Raw genomic sequence first — 17507 nt, 5'->3', positions numbered from 1 at the left:
CACCCTTGACTGACTCTCTAGATGGTCATCAGTGGAAATAGGCGGAGTGTGAGTGCCTCGTATCTTTTATAGTCAGATCCCACCCCTGAGTGTCCTGCCTGCTTATTGGTCATGTCCTGTTCTCTGTGTCCATTAGCTGCTTGACTGTATATCATTATGTGTGTGTCCGCATATCATGACAGGAGGCTGTGAAAAACTCTCCTTACTTCAATTCTTATGCTTTTTGAATTATTTTTCTCCCCATTTGGTAATTTTTCTTCGTACCACGCTTTGACCAGGAAAGTGGCAGGTAAAAGCAGGACATTTAGAAAATCATAATAAACTCAAACAGATTCTTTATGGCTCGAAGGAAAGGAACTTGTGTTTGACCAATTAATTAGAGTTCTTTGAGGAAGTAACAAACAAGGTGGATAAAGGGAAACCTTATGTGTGTGTCCGCATATCATGACATCTCCCCTTTTTTTAATATTTTGATGACATATGTGAACGTATTTACAAGAATAGGCCAATATTAACATATATATATGCAGTGGATGTGAACAGATGTACATGTGAAAACAGCTGTCTAATGCGAGAGCACAGAACATAGCAAACAGAACAAATGTTCATAAGTCCAGTCTCTGTGGCTTGCGTCTGATCCTGCTCGACCGCCGGAGAGGTGGTGGTGGGGACGACAGCGCCTTGATGGGTGGGATTGAAGCCTGACTGGTGGCCTCGTGAGTCGAGGTATCAGGAGGTGGCAAAACAACAGAAGGAAACGGAGAAGAATGTGGTTGCGGGCAGGCAATTTTGCGCAGTGCCCGTCTGTTTCGTCGCACAACAGAACCATCAGCCAGACGCACAACATATGAGCGGGAGGAAGCCTGTCGAACAACGACAGCTGGAGCTGACCAGCCTCCATCAGGGACCTTGACCCGAACAGTGTCTGACGGGGATAACACGGGCAAATCGGAGGCATGAGCATCATAGCCCTGTTTTTGCCGGTCTCGGAGTTGCTGCACCTTCTGCAGCACCGGGAGGTGATCCAGGTTGGGCACGTGTATGGCTGGAAGTGTCATTCGCAGGTCCCTATTCATCAGTAGTTGAACCGGCGACATGCCAGTGGACAGTGGGGTCGCCCTGTATGCAAGCAGCGCAAGGTGAATGTTAGATGCAGAATCCGCGGCCTTGCAGATGAGCTGCTTCACTATGTGCACCCCTTTCTCAACTTTTCCGTTTGACTGCGGATAGTGTGAGCTGGAAGTGACGGGTTTGAACTGATACGACTGGGCAAACAGAGACCATTCATGGCTGCTGAAGCACGGGCCATTGTCACTCATGACAGTGAGTGGGATACCATGCCTGGAGAACATCTCCTTACAGGCCTTGATGACGGTCCGAGATGTGAGGTCTGAGAGCTTCACGACTTCAGGGTAATTGGAAAAGTAATCAATGATTAACACATAATCACGACCATTTGCATGAAAGAGGTCGATGCCAACCTTGGACCACGGAGAGGTTTTGATTTCATGCTGCTGAAGTGTCTCCTTGCTCTGCACTGGCTGGAAGCATTGACAGGCCGCACAATTAAGGACCATGTTCGCGATGTCCTGGCTGATCCCGGGCCAGTAGACAGCCTGCCTGGCTCTCCGTCTGCACTTTTCCACACCCAGATGGCCCTCATGAATTTGACGGAGCACCAAGCTCTGGAGACTGCGTGGAATTACAATCCGGTCCAGTTTGAGGAGGATGCCATCAACCACCGTCAGGTCGTCCTTTACATTGAAAACTTGAGGGCACTGCCCTTTTGGCAGCCATTGGCGAGGTGTTGCATAACACACTGCAAGAGGGGGTCTTTGGCTGTCTCCTCACGGATACAAATCACCTTCTCATCAGATGCTAGCACACAGCTGCACCTGTGACTCAACCTGTGACTCAATTTGCCGGATGACGTTCAGTGGTTCACTAGGCACGGTGATGAGCGGGACAGTGTATCGGCAATGATGAGCTCCTTGCCAGGCGTGTAGACCAGGTCAAAGTCGTACCTTCTGAGTTTGAGGAGAATGTGCTGCAACCGAGACGTCATGTCATTAAGGTCCTTGGGGATAATGTGGACCAGGGGCCTGTGATCCGTCTCGACTGTGAATGTCGGCAGGCCGTGGACATAGTCGTGAAACTTGTGAATGCCAGAGAGAAGGCCCAGGCATTCCTTCTCGATTTGTGCATACCTTTGTTCGGTGGGCGTCATTGCCCTTGATGCGTAGGCAACCGGTGCCCAGGATGAGGTGTCATCGCGTTGCAGCAGGATCGCACTGATGCCATCCTGGCTCGCATCTGTCGATATTTTCGTTTCCCTGTCTGGGTCGCAAAATGCCAATACGGGTGCAGTGGTGAGCTTGGCTTTCAGCTCCAACCACTCTGCCTGATGGGCCGCCTTCCACTCAAAGGCAGTGGACTGCTTCATTCGGTTTTGTAGGGCCGTGGTGTGTGAGGCCATGTTTGGGATGAAATTGCCCAGAAAATTGACCATGCCCAGGAAGAGGAATACCGCCTTCTTGTCTTCCGGGACCTTCATGGCTGCGATGGCCTTGACCTTGTCTGTGTTGGTGCACACGCCCTGCTGAGAGATCTGGTCTCCTAGGAACTTGAGTGTCGACATGCCAAAGCAACAGTTGGCCCCGTTCAGCTTCAGGCCATTGGCGTGGACACGGCGGAATACCTGCTGGAGACAGGAAACATGCTCCTCAGGCAGCGTGGACCATATGATGACATCGTCCACGTACACACGAACCCCTTCGATGCCCTCCATCATCTGCTCCATGATGCGATGAAATATCTCCGATGCCGAACGGCATATAGTTACAGCAGTACCTGCCAAACAGTGTGTTGAAGGTGCAGAGCCTTCGGCTGGACTCACCCAGCTGGATTTGCCAGATTCCATGTGATGCATCTAACTTCGTGGAAAAACCTTGCATGTGCCATCTCACTGGTGAGTTCCTCCCGCTTCGGGATGCGGTAGTGTTCACGCATTATACTCTGGTTGAGATCCTTGGGATCAATGCAGATGCGCAGGTCTCCAGAGAGTTTTTTAACCACCACCATCGAGCTGACCCAGTCAGTCGGTTCCGTTACCCTGTAAATGATCCCCCTGCTGCTACAGCTTCTTGAGCTGTTCCTTCAGGCGCTCCTTCAGCGGAGCCAGGACTCGGCGTGGTGCATGGACCACTGGCTTGCCATCAGGTCACAGTAGGATCTTGTACCGATATGGCAAAGTGCTCATCCCGTCAAACACATCTGGATACTGAGTGAGGATGTCGCCAATGACAGCTGGAAGATCCACGTTGGAGGATGTCGTTGAATAGACCCGTTGCACCAGGTTTAGCTTTTTGCAGGCATGCGTGCCCAGTAGGGATGCCCTGTCTGGCTTGACAATTTCAAACCATAGCCGTGCATGGGTGCTCCGGTTGGAGACGAGTAGATGACAGGACCCCAGTGCCGTGATGGCATTACCGTTATAGTCCAGGAGCTAGCAGACTGCTGGAAGGACCTTGAGGGGCATCTTGATGCGTTTGAAGTCTGCCTGTGAGAGGAGGTTAGCAGAAGCACCTGTGTCCAGCTTGAACTGGATGGAGCAGCGGTTGACCTGCATCACCGCACGTCATTCGTCCTCCGAATCCACAGCGGGGATGGACTGAATGCGAGATGAGTTAGGTGTGACATGTTCACTTGTAGTAATGATGCCCACTCGGTAGGCGGACTGCAGGCACTCGTCCTCTGGATCTGTTGTACTGCCAGGATCAGAATCCTGTAATCGTCGTTGCACATTCTGGATGCGCCGTCGTCGGATTTGGGAGCGCTGGCCTCTGACTGGTAGTGCAGACCTGCACAAGGCTAAATAGTGTCCAGGCTTCCCACAGTTTAAGCATCGCCTGCCTCTTGCAGGGCAGTGTCCCTGTAAGTGGGCCTTGCCGCAGTTCGGGCACGTCATGATGTTGGTGGCGTGACGCGGTGTACGTCGTCGCACATGCGCAGTGCGGTCGGCAGACGTCTGCACCTCCGCAGTGTGGGTGTTGGCCGCTTCGTTATACTGTTTGCATCACGCATGCGTGGGGCTCTGGGAAAAGCGCGCGAGATGGCTGCTGTCTTCAATGCTGAGGCGTGCATCCGGGAGATGGCCTGCACACTCTCTGCCTCGTGGGAGGCAAGTTTCTCATTTTCAGCCGATTTGTATTGGGAATACCGATCTTTTGCGTGCTCATGCACTGTAAATGTTTCAATCGTGGCTGGCAGGGTCATATGCTTGATTTTTAAGAGCTGCTCTCTCAGAGGATCAGAGTGAACTCCAAGCACGATTTGGTCTCTGATCATAGAGTCAGCAATATCACCAAAGTTGCAGGACAGCGCTAGCAGGTGGAAGTTAATTAAGAAGGCACTGAAAGATTCATCTTTACCTTGAAGACGTTGTTTGAATATGTAGCACTCGAACATTTCATTGGTGTCCACTTCACAGTGACTATCAAACTTGTCCAGGGTGGTCTGAAACTTTGTCTTGTCCTGGCCTTCGGTGAAGTGAAAAGAGTTGAAGAGTTCGATGGCTTGATCACCCGCTGTCGAGAGGAGAAGCACGATCTGTCTTGCATCAGACGCACCCTCGAGGTCAGAAGCTTTGATGTACAGCAGAAACTTTTGCTTGAATATCGCCAGTTGCCAGAGGTTCTGAGCTGGTGAGGAGCCGGAATCTCCTCCATGGTGCCGGGATACATTTGCTGGTCATCACGGAACGGACTGAGGTAAGCCACCTTAAATTAGTAGTCTCCTGGTGTCATGTCGTGTTAGGTACACTGGTCTAACACTGTCTGCAACTCGATGCAGCATAGATCAAAAAAATACTCCAGACCTTGAAGATAGTTCAATCAGGTTTATTGAACTAATAGCACAGTTAGCACAGTTCTCTGTGAGTTTGACTCTCTGTTTAACTTAAGTGTGGCTACTCTGTCTGACTGAACCAGACTAGCCCTTAGTCACGTGGTGGGGGTGTGAGATTGTAACAACACCCTTGACTGACTCTCTAGATGTTCATCAGTGGAAAGAGGCGGAGTGTGAGTGCCTCATGTCTTTTATAGTCAGATCCCACCCCTGAGTGTCCTGCTTGCTTATTGGTCATGTCCTGTTCTCTGTGTCCATTAGCTGCTTGACTGTATATCATTATGTGTGTGTCCACATATCATGACAGGAGGCTGTGAAAAACTCTCCTTACTTCAATTCTTATGCTTTTTGAATTATTTTTCTCCCCATTTGGTAATTTTGGTAATTTTTCTTCGTACCACGCTTTGACCAGGAAAGTGGCAGGTAAAAGCAGGACATTTAGAAAATCATAATAAAATCAAACAGATTCTTTATGGCTCGAAGGAAAGGAAATTGTGTTTGACCAATTAATTAGAGTTCTTTGAGGAAGGAACAAACAAGGTGGATAAAGGAAAACCTGTAGATCCGGTGTACTTGGATTTCTAAAAGATAATTGATAAGGTGCCACATTCAAGCATACTTCACAAAATAAGAGTTTATTTTGTAGGGGTAACATATGAGCACGGATAGATGATTTGTTAGATAATAGAAAGCAGAGATTAGATCCAAATGGGCAATTTCTGATTGATAACTATTGAAGTGCCACAGGGATCTCTGCTGGGATATCAACTACTTACAAGCTTACCTTAATGACTTGGATGATAAGGGACCAAATGTATGCAACTACAGCAAGTTATTACAAAATAAAATTGAATATTGACTTTTTTTTGCAAGGGGAATCAAGTATAAAAGTAAGGAAGTGTTGCTAAAACTGTACAAAGCCATGCATTTGGAGGACTGCGTACAGTTTTGGTCTCCTTACTTAAGAAAGGATGTAATTGCGTTAGAAGCAGTTCAGAGAATGATCACTCCACTCATTCCCAGGATGAAGGTTGAGAAAACTGGGCCTATGCTCATTATAGTTTAAATGGATGAAATGTGGCCTTATTGAAACATGTTAGACCCTGAGGGGACATGACAGGGTGGATCCACAGATATTTCCTCTTCTGGGACAGTTTAGAATTAACAGACAGAGTTTACAAATTAGGGGACTCCCATTTAAGACTGAGATACGAGATTGTTTTTCCAGCAGAAGGCTGTTAGTCCATGGGAGTCAATTCCCCAGAGAACAGTGAAGGCTGGGTTATTGAATATATTCAAGGCTGAGTTACATAGAGTTTTGATCGACCAGCAGGGAGTCGAGGGTTATGGGGGGGGCAGACAGGAGATTTGAGTTGAGGCCACAATCAGATCACCCATGATCTTATTGAAAGGTGGAACAGGCTCGAGGGGGCCGAATGGCCTATTACAGTTCCTACTGCTTGTGTCCATATGTGAACATGGCATTGCTTATACACGGGGAGTGGCGGGGGAGGGGGGGGGGGGATTTTCCATTTATATGATTTGCATTTGGAATGAGTTACAAAATTATCCTTACTGTTAAGTTCCCACAACATTTTATGTTGGCAAGTGAGATATGCTTGCTGCTTTGGTGGCCATGTTGCTGGCTGCTCCAGTGGAAATTCCAGCATTGGGTGCAGCATGAAAAATAAGTGCTTGGATGTCCTGACTATTCGTTGAACAAGAAAACAAAATCCTCCTGGACTCCTGCCGCTCTAGAACAGGAGTCTGTGGCCTATTTTGTTAAATTTCCATGGGGACATCGACAATTGCACTGGTACCAAGAGCATTAACGTCTTTTCACCAAAGCAAAACTTCCGCTGATTGCAGCTAAATGAATTAATGATTAATTTAGCAAACTGACTTTTACATCCATACTTCTATGTGGGTTTATGGAATAGTATAATTGCCTTTGTGTTGTCGCAGACAAGCTTGAGGATTTATCGCTACTAATACAGGGCATAACAAAGATTAAAATGCCCTGCCTTAATGTAATGCTTTAATTAACTATTATGTTATAAATTATATGTATTACATACTAATGGAAATGTTTGGAAATAGTTATTAGGGAGTTGGCATTTGGTGAATACTCATACCAGTAACTCCGCAAACTGTGACCTGTGACATTTAATTCTGGTAAAGGTTTGACTTACTTAGTTCCACCTAGCTTGTTGCATTCTTTTCTTTCATTTTTAATCAAAGAGGTTAACAAGTAATGTATAGCAATATTCCATGTATTGAGTGTCATTAACTTGATAAACCGTTCACAGGGATGAAATGGACATTAAGCAGCAACAGATTTAGGAGAGTTGACTGCAAACATGTTGGTAAAATTGGGTATCCAAAGCAGGAATGAAGTGGTGGTATGGAGTGAGTGGAATTGCACAGGACAGAGCGGGAGGATTTTGAAAGGCACCAACCTGGGATATGGAGCTGGAAGAGCTTGGACCAGCAGGGTGGGGTGATAACTGATGTGTTATCTATGTTGGATTAACACGGACTGCAACTCGATGCAGTATCACTTGAAAACAGGCTTCCAACGCTGTAGATGGTTCAATACTGCTTTATTGAACTTGTTGAGTAATGTACATAGTTCGCTGTGAGTCGACACCACATTCATCTAAGCTTCCTAACCTTGGTCTAGCTTGCCCAGACTTGCTCTGTACCATGTGTAGTAGGTGCTGACTGTACATTGCACCCTGACTGTTGCTGCAGCTATCACCAGTACGAAGAGGCCAAGCCTTCCTGCCTCGTGTGTTTTATACTGGTACTGTACCCTGTAGTATCCTGTCTGGTGATTGGTTGTTCTGTATTCTGTGTGGTGATTGGTTCCTGTGTGTGTCCATCACTGCCTGTCTGTATCTCATTATGAACATACGTGCATATTATGACAATAACATTGGAGGGTTTTGTAAATTAAGACGAGGATTTTAATTTCAATGTATTGTAAGACAGGGAGCCAATGAAGAGTGCCAAGAACAGGGAAATGAATGAACAAAACCTATTTAAGGACAGGATACATTTCACTTTCTTTGAAAAGTTGAAGCTTACACCAGATTTAGCTGAGGAGGTCAATGAGAAGAGCTTTGCAGAAGTTGAATTTGAGGTAATAAAAGCATGTATGATGGCTTCAGCAGGAGTGGGAATGAGGTAAGGGCTGAAAGATGTAAAACTGTAACGGTAGAGGAAATGGTTATGATACATAAAATATGTGGGAGCTCAGTACTTCCTCTAGAGGGTAAGATAGACACCAAAGAGAGAGTCACTTTGAATGTCTCCAAGGAAATAGTGGGGTAGAAATATTGGTGATTATCTAAGGAGGGGCAAAAACTGAGGCCTGATATACACCATTCTCAATTTTCCATTCCATTAACTTTCGTAGGAAAAATGTTGGCTTATATTCCTGCCTCCTATCAAAGACCATGGGGCACCGATTTCGAAGTTGTTTAATTGTCTTTAAACCACCAATATGGCAGGAAGGAAGCACATGATCTGACATATCTATAAAGGCAAAAAAATCAACATGCTCTGCCAAATTCTGAATCAGGTTTTATGCTTTGTATAGTCAAATAAAGGGGCAAATGTCAATTGGAAGACTCCTCTGCAGGATTGGTTTTCCCTCAGGAAAATTAGGCCCATGTTGCAGATTAGTAGGAATCCTTTGCCCAACTCCATAGCCGCCCTCCCTCTTGCTCCCTTTTCCATAACTTCTCATCCTCCATCCACCAATCACCCACCCACCTAGCCACCACACCTCCATCTTTAAGCCTCCGCTTCTACCCTCGGCAGCAAATACCAACCCTCAGCCACTACTCACCAAAACCTCCCAACTATCACTCTCTTCCTAACCACCTATCAGCCAACTGCACAGCCACTACAAGCCAACCACCATTTCTCCTGCCATTGCGTTTTCCCAGTCGCTGATTACCCATCTCACTCTAGCCATTGCTCTTCTTCACCGGCCGGCAATTACCCCTGCCTGCTATCAATACCTCCCAACTAAATTGTCCACCATTTCCAACTTCATACCTCACTTATACAAACCAGTCTCCATCCTTGTGATCTGATCGTCCAACCTTTTTGACCAGATCACACACCCACTTTGCTGATACAGTTGCATGCCTGGCACCCTTCACTTATCTGAAGACTGCTGTTAATGTGCAGTGCCCCAGTCTTCAATTCTGCTTCACTTGTGAGATGCCTCCCACTCTGCTCAGCTCGATGGCCCAGCTTTGAATGCATCTGAATTCCTGCGCCCTCAAAACCAATCTTGGCATTGCTACATTCAACACTTTACTCAAACAGAGCACAGATTTGATTTTCCTTTCAAATGTTTATTGCTGTTGTAAATTTGCAACATTTACACATTAATCACATCTTAAGTTGGTGCCAACCATTAATAAAACCATGCAAATTACATTGCATAATACATATATCAATCCATATTATGCCACTGCGGAGTTTTGACTGACTATTCAATAATGCACCTTTGAGACGCCTGTTGATTTATATTGTGCATTTTCCTTTCTTCATAGTGGAATAAAGCTACCCAACAAAGTGCATTATGAAAGTTTATTTGTAAACCAAGCAGTCACTGTGACAGATATCTTTCTGAAACAATGATCACAATGTAAGTGAATTAATCGGGTCTATAAATTAAACTAAAGATAAATGAATGCAATAAAAATTTCAAAGAAGAGAAACGTTGATAACAACTGGAATTGGAGCATTTACAAGTGATAGCAAGGGCACAGAATGTACTCAGGACGGAGGACTTCAATGTTCGTCACCAAGACTAGCTCAGTGACACCACGACTGATTTAGCTGGCTGAGTCCTCATGGAGGATATCTGGCTGACTAGGCTTATTATAGGTGGCGAGAGAACTAACTTGGGGGAAAGACCTCGTCATCATCACAAATCAATCTTTGCAGATGCATATGACCATAACAGAAATGGTAAACACATTGCCCTTGTGGTGATGAAATTCAATCCTCACGCTTCGAACATCTTCAATTGTCTTGTGTGGCACTAACACCGTGCTAAATGAGCTAGATGCAGAACAGATCTAGCAGCTCCAAACTGGACATCCATGAGGTGCTAGATCTACAGCTGGTATGTTGTTTAGATCTAGCACCTAATGGATGTCCAGTTTGGAGCTGCTAGATCTAGACAACATTCCAGCTGTAGTACTAAAGGCCTGTGCTCCAAAACAAGCCACACTTCACATAAAGCAGTTAGAAAACAGCTACAATACTGGCATCTACCATACAAAGTGGAAAATGGCCATACCATGGGCGTCATTCTCCGACCCCCCGCCGGGTCGGAGAATCTCCGGGGGCTGGTGTGAATCCCGCCCCCGCCAGTTGCCGAAGTCTCCGGCACCAGAGATTCGGCGGGGGCGGGAATCGCGCCGCGCCGGTTGGCGGGCCCCCCCGCTCGATTCTCCGACCCGGATGGGCCGAAGTCCCGCCGATAAATTGCCTGTCCCGCCGGCATGGATTAAACCACCTTTTGAACGGCGGGACAAGGCGGCGTGGGCGGGCTCCGGGGTCCTGGGGGGGGCGCGGGGCGATCTGGCCCCGGGGGGTGCCCCCACGGTGGCCTGGCCCGCGATCGGGGCCCACCGATCCGCGGGCGGGCCTGTGCCGTGGGGCACTCTTTCCCTTCCGCCTCCACCACGGTCTCCACCATGGCGGAGGCGGAAGAGACTCCCTTCACTGTGCATGCGTGCGAAACTGTCAGCGGCCGCTGACGCTCCCGCGCATGCGCCGCCCCGAGATGTCATTTCCGCGCCAGCTGGCGGGGCAACAAAGGCCGTTTCCGCCAGCTGGCGGGGTGGAAATTCCTTCGCCGCCAGCCTAGCTGCTCAATGTTGGGGCTCGGCCCCCAAAGATGCAGAGCATTCCGCACCTTTGGGGCGGCGCGATGCCCGTCTGATTGGTGCCGTTTTGGGCGCCAGTCGGCAGACATAGCGCCGTTTCGGGAGAATTTCGCCCCATGTTTTCCATTCCACCCCATCAGCCAACTTGCAATCATCCACAAAGTAATGGAAGGTGTCATTGGCGTTATCAGGCAGCACTTACCCAGCAATAACCTGCTCACTAATGGTCAGTTCAGCTTCTACCAGGACCACTTGACTCCAGACCTCATTAGAGCATAGTTCAAAACATGCATTAAAGAGCTGAACTCCAGAAGTTAAGTGAGAGTGACTGCCCTTAATATCTTCTGCTTATGCTTTGGTTGTGTCAGCATCACAGAGTAACATCCGTATTCCACCAACATTTATGAATGTGTTTAGGGCTGGCTGAACCAGACATGACCCACTGGTGTGGTAGTCATGATAATCAAAACTTATAAATGGGGATGAACTAAAGATGAGTCTTGAACATAGAACAGAGAAACAGTGCAGAAGGAGGCCATTCGGCCCATCGAGTCTGCATCGGCTCTTCGAAAGAGCACCCTACTTAAGCCCATGACTCCACACTAACCCCATAACCCAACCTAACCTTTTGGATACTAAGGGGCAATTTAGCACGGCCAATCCACCTAACCTGCACATCTTTGGACTGTGGGAGGAAACCGGAGGACCCGGAGGAAACCCACGCACACACGGGGAGAACGTGCAGACTCCGCACAGACAGTGACCCAAGTCGGGAATCGAGCCAGGGACCCTGGAGCTGTGACGCCATAATGCTAACCACTGTGTTACTGTGAAGATTTCAAGTGATGGCAGCTTGTTCTATTGTAACATTGTTCTTAGAAGAAAGACTGCAGATAAACTGTTTTGGAAACAAGGAGCTCGATTCTCTATTTCAGCGGCTAGGTACCGGCTGAAATGGAGAATTCACGAGCGTTTTACGATGCCAAAATCGGTGCCAAACCCTCACCAATTCCGGGACCGGAAAGGGGCTAGCAGCGGCGCCAGGTGAAAATCCCGGCTTCCGTGCCAAAAACGGCGGGAGAACGGCTGGGTCCATGGCCACACATGCGCATGGCAACAACCTGCAGCGGTCATGCCGTACAACAGGGCGTTGGCCTTGCGGGAACCCGACCTGCCAAGTACGGCCCCACAGGCCACCACCTGGCCACTCCCCACCAGTCCCCCCAGCCCTCGAGGAAGCCCCTCCGGCCATTGACAAGGCTCGCAGCCGAGTGTGGCGGTGCTGGATACAGTCGCAGCCGCCACCAGACCATAGGTCAACCGCATGGTCGGGGACTAGGCTCATCGGGGGCAGAGCATCAGAGGAGGGCCTTTTGATGACACGCCAACGCTGTTCTAACGCCGTGCAGTGCGTGACATGGTGATGCCATTTTGGAGGGGATGGAGACTCGAAAACTGCCATCAAACCGGCACCAGCCCTGGTTTGGTCATCGGAAGGGATTCTCTGCCCAATCGGCGATTACGATATTGACATCGGACAATGGAAAACCCCACCCATCGTCTTTGTAGTTTGTGTAGATGGCTGCCTCATGTTTCCTCATTGCTGGGGGCAATAGGTACTTGTTTTCGTCAATCATCGCCAGTTCATTCCTTGGGTGGAATTTTACTGGGCCATTAAATTAGCACAGTGGGCCAAACAGCTGGCTTGTAATGCACAACACGGCAGCAGCCGGCCTCCCCGAACAGGCGCCAAAATGTGGCGACTAGGGGTTTTTCACAGTAACTTCATTGAAGCCTACTTGTGACAATAAGAAATTATGATTATTATTATTATGAAATGCGGTGAGCCATTCAAGTTCATTGAATTCAGTGGCACTGGGAGATCCCGCTAGCGTAACATTCCGACCCATATTTTATGGAGTATTAAGGCTCAGTAAAGCTGTGTGTGCATCAAGTAGCCTTAGTGAAATTAAAGTTATATTACTTGGGAAGACTTCACTAGTTGCAATCATACCTGGTACAAAGGAATATGGTTGTCTGTTGGATGCCAATCATCTCAGCCCTAGGCCAGCCCTGAAGGAGTTCCTCAGGGGAGTGTCCTAAACTGAACAATTTTCAGCTGCTTCATCAATGACCTCCCCTCCATCATAAGGTAAGAAGTGAGGATATTCGCTGATGATTGCAGTGCTCAGTACCATTCACAACTCCTCATGTAACAAACAAATCCATTAGTAAATATATCAATTACAAATCCAATACAGTAAGAAGTCTTACAACACCAGGTTACAGTCCAACAGGTTTGTTTCGAATCACTAGCTTTCAGAGCGCAGCTCCTTCCTCACATTCATCTGAGGAAGGAGCAATGCTCCGAAAGCTAGTGATTCAAAACAAACCTGTTGGACTTTAACCTGGTGTTGTAAGATGTCTTACTGTGCTCACCCCAGTCCAACGCCGGCATCTCCACATCATGGTTACAAATCCAAGCCTGTGAGTAGCAAGATCTGAACAGCATGTAGACTTGGGCCGATAAGTGGCAAATACTTTCACACCACTGTAGTTCCAGGCAATGACAATCTCCAACCAAAATAGTCTTACCCCCTCCCATTGACATTCAATGTCAATATCTTTGTCGAATCCTCCACCATAAACATTGAGCAGAAACTTCATGGACCAACCAAATAAAAACTGTGGCTACAAGGGCAAGTCCGATTTGGGGAACTCCGCAACAAGTGACTCATCTGCTGACTCCCCAAAGCCTTTCCGCCATTTACAAGGTATAGACAAAGGTGGAACACTATCTACTTACTGGGTGTCTGTAGCTCCATCGATACACAAAAAGCTGAACGTAACCGAGGACAAAGTTGCCCACTTAATCCCACCACAATTTTAAACATTCACTCCCTCCACCATTGGTGTAACATTGCTGTATTGACAAGATGAATTGCAGCAACTTGCCACAGTTTCGTTGGCAGCACCTCCTATATTCAGAAGCTCTACCACCTTGAAGGAAAAGGACGGCTGCTGTTGGCATCCTTCCATCGACAAGAGACGATTAAACAATTCATTTAGGTGGGGTCTCTTTGTTTGGTGCACCTTTGCTGGTAGTTGTGAAGGCCGATCCTTGAGTCAGGTTCTGCCACATGAAGTGCCGCACATGAAGCTACCACATGACATTGTAGGCTGTTTTGGGGAATTGGTGCCTGTTGCCTAATTGCTGTAGCCACTGGTCAACATGGTAGTCATAAGAATGGCAATACTAGAACAGTCTGCATGCCAGCCCACAGGAGGTGCCTTCATTTCCTTCTTTCACCAGTTTTCTTTGCCAGCACCTCCTAAATCCTCAAGCACTATAACCGAGAAGGAAAAGGACGTATAGAGCACCATCACCTCTAAGTTTTACTCCAAGTCAACACCATTCCAACCTGGAAATATATCACCATCCCTTCATAATTTTTAAGTCAAGATCCACCTTCGTGAATCACTAAGTTTATGCAGTGAACATACTCTAAAAGGATTGTTCCTTCCATAAACTGGAGCGGTTCAAGAAGGTGATGATGTGTTGGGTGGGTGTTCTGGATCACATACAGGTCACCAACACTTGAAGTAGTGCAACACTATTTTATTAAAAGGGTAACTATTTAAACATACTTGAACTGTGGGTAAATATGATACCAGCTTTAACTAAAGACCTTTGCCTTGTCCTAACCAGTTGATGCACTGAGCAAATGGTGAATGTCTGTGTTGCAGGCTGTGAGCTCTGTGCCCCTAGCTAGCTGCTACTCTAATGAGCAGGAACTCTGATGTCCCCTGTCTTTATAGTGTGTTTGCTCTCACTGGTGATTGGCTGTGGTGTTGTGTATGTTGATTGGTCCCACTGTGTGTCCATCAGTGTGTGTCTGCACCATGATATACTGGTGTATATTATGACAGGTGAAACAGCAATACTTTTTCAAGGGCAATTAGAGATGGGTAATAAATACTGGCCTTGCCAGAGATGCCCATATCCTGTGATTTTTAAGTGTTGCTTTCAAATCAATCAAATTGTAATCAGTGAAGTGCTGCAAAATGAAAGAAGATATGCCAAACACTTTAACCGGGCTGGATTCTCTGGTTCCCCAGCAACGTGTTTCTCGCTAGCATGCCATTCTCTGGTGGCAGGATTCTCTATTCCCGCCACTTGTCAATGGGATTTCCCATTGAAGCCACTCCACGCCACTGGTGAACCCAGGAGCAAGGGTGCACTGCCATCGGGAAAAGAGAATCGCAACGGCTAGAGAATTCCGACCACTGTCAGATTCTCGGCTCCAACTATTACACCACCACCTAAATGTATAGAATTTGGGACACCTCCTTATTAATTACCATTGTAAACTGATTTCAAAAAGGTGCCATGCCAATTACACAGCTCTGTATCATCTATAATTGATTAAGCCAACAGCACCAGAGGGCGAGCACCACCAAACCTATTTGTTGCAGTCTCCAGCTCCTTTTGGGCTCGTGTGGACATCATCACAGTGGTTAGCACGGATGCTTCACAGCACCAGGGACCCAGGTTCGATTCCCAGTTTGGGACACTGTCTGTGCAGCATCTGCACGTTCTCCCTGTGTCTGCGTGGGTTTCCTCCGGGTGCTCTGGTTTCCTCCGACAAGTCCGAAAGACATGCTAATAGGTAATTTGGGCATTCTGAATTCTCCCTCTGTGTACCCGAACAGGCGCCGGAATGTGGAGACTAGGGAATTTTTGCAGTAACATCATTGCAGTGTTAATGTAAGCCTACTTGTGACAAGAAAGATTATTATTATATATGAATTATCAACCAATTATACAGCCCCCATCTGTCTCAAGTGTTAGATCCATCAGGATTACCGGAATTTTGTTCGCCTTTCAAACTGAACAGCAACCAGGAGCAAGGCATGGCTTTCCAATTTTATTTATTGCATTTCCCAATGTGCAATGGACAATTGATAGAATTCACATGACTATGCAACAAATTCTTTCTCCACCTCACCTGAGTAATGTGATTCTCCCGTGCTAGTTCTTCAAGATCATCCTCTGAAATGTATTTGGCTGTTTTATGCTTATAAATGATATAGAGAAGGTGCTGAAAGATGCTGACTCCTAAGGCACTGTGGAACTTGTTTTGCTTTGGGTGGGAGGAGATACCAAAAGAACAGGAGCATTTTTTTAAATGCTGGCTGCATGGAACTATGCATTGTGACAGTGTGTGCACTTCAGTGTAATCTTGGAAGAATTAATAGGAAATGAGTGATCGAATGAAGAAGAAATGAAATAAGAAAGATAACATGAGCATCTTAGGTTGAAAGATGCCTCCAGCTGCATCTTCTCTCATAACACAATTTATAAATTATCCTCACAAAACACTCAGCGGCAACTAATATTGGGAGCACCCTCCAGTTCTGCTGAATCCCAGATACCTTGCTCTGCCCGGCAAGCAGAAAGGTAGTTTTGAGATATTAGGAGTGGCATGAGTAAAGTGACACACGAGTGTCCATGCTATCATGTGTATGTGCATGAGAATGTACCATTTTCATATATTTTGTTGTCGGAACTGACTTTATGGAGCCCTTTTAAAATGTCAATATGTCACGAGTTTCAGTGATAAATTAAAGCTATAACTGATGCCTTACTGCAACATGGACATGTATGGAAGCATTCATATTGCTGTAATGTAGTCAAATTGCTCTGTCAATTGCCACAGTCACTGTGAAACAAGGTGCATGAAAACAGCTTGTGACATGCATACATCGCTCACCTATTTAAATAAAATACTGCAGGTAACTTCACCTTGGCTCATATTTCTTTTCATTCCAAAGTTTCTACAACTATCTGCCAAGCACTTTGTGCCACTCCCCTATGAGAATGGTGCCCTGGAATGCCAAACCAGGCAGCCCTGCTTTCCACATTTTGTCCAGTGTCGGTAAATCTTGTGGTTCTATCTGGCTGGTACTCCGTTATAAGCCTGCAAACTCCAACCAATTAACTAAACCTTCGAAAGGCTACATTTTAAAAATTGACTGGCACCCCATTTTAAAATGATTGCAACTGCGCTGGATGGTCCAACATTTGAATCTGCAATCATTGGTAATGGACAAATTATATTTCAGGATCTTGTAGGAATATATATTTAGGCCCAAGTCCAAAATATTTAGCAGGGTCAGGCCTGGTCTGCTTGGGGCAAGACCTGACTACAATGCCACACCAGAACTTTCAAACTGTGTGTAAAATTGGGCCATTAGTACATATATCATTTACAGTATGTGCCAATGATAGAATTTTCCATTGAGTTTTGAAACAAAGTAATTCAATCCAAAACTAGGGTCTTAAGTCTAAACAAAGAAAACAATAAAGGTGTGAGGGGCAATGGCTGTGGTGGATTGGGAAGATACATTAAAAGGTACGATGGTAGACAGGCAATGGCTAATATTTAAGGAATACATACATGGATTACAACAAATATACATTCCTTTAAGGCACAAAAACTCAACAGGAAAATGAGTTAATTGTGACGAACACGGAAGTTAAAGATTATTTTCAATCAAAGGAAGGGGCTTCTGAAGTTGCGAAAAGAAGTAGCGAGCCTGACAATTGGGAGAATTTTACAATTTAGCAAAGGAGTACCAAGAAACCGATAACGAAAGTGAGAATAGAATATGAATGTA

Source organism: Scyliorhinus torazame, chromosome 1, assembly GCF_047496885.1.
Source record: "Scyliorhinus torazame isolate Kashiwa2021f chromosome 1, sScyTor2.1, whole genome shotgun sequence".
Taxonomy (NCBI): Eukaryota; Metazoa; Chordata; class Chondrichthyes; order Carcharhiniformes; family Scyliorhinidae; genus Scyliorhinus; species Scyliorhinus torazame.
Note: the sequence above shows the minus strand (reverse complement) of the source record.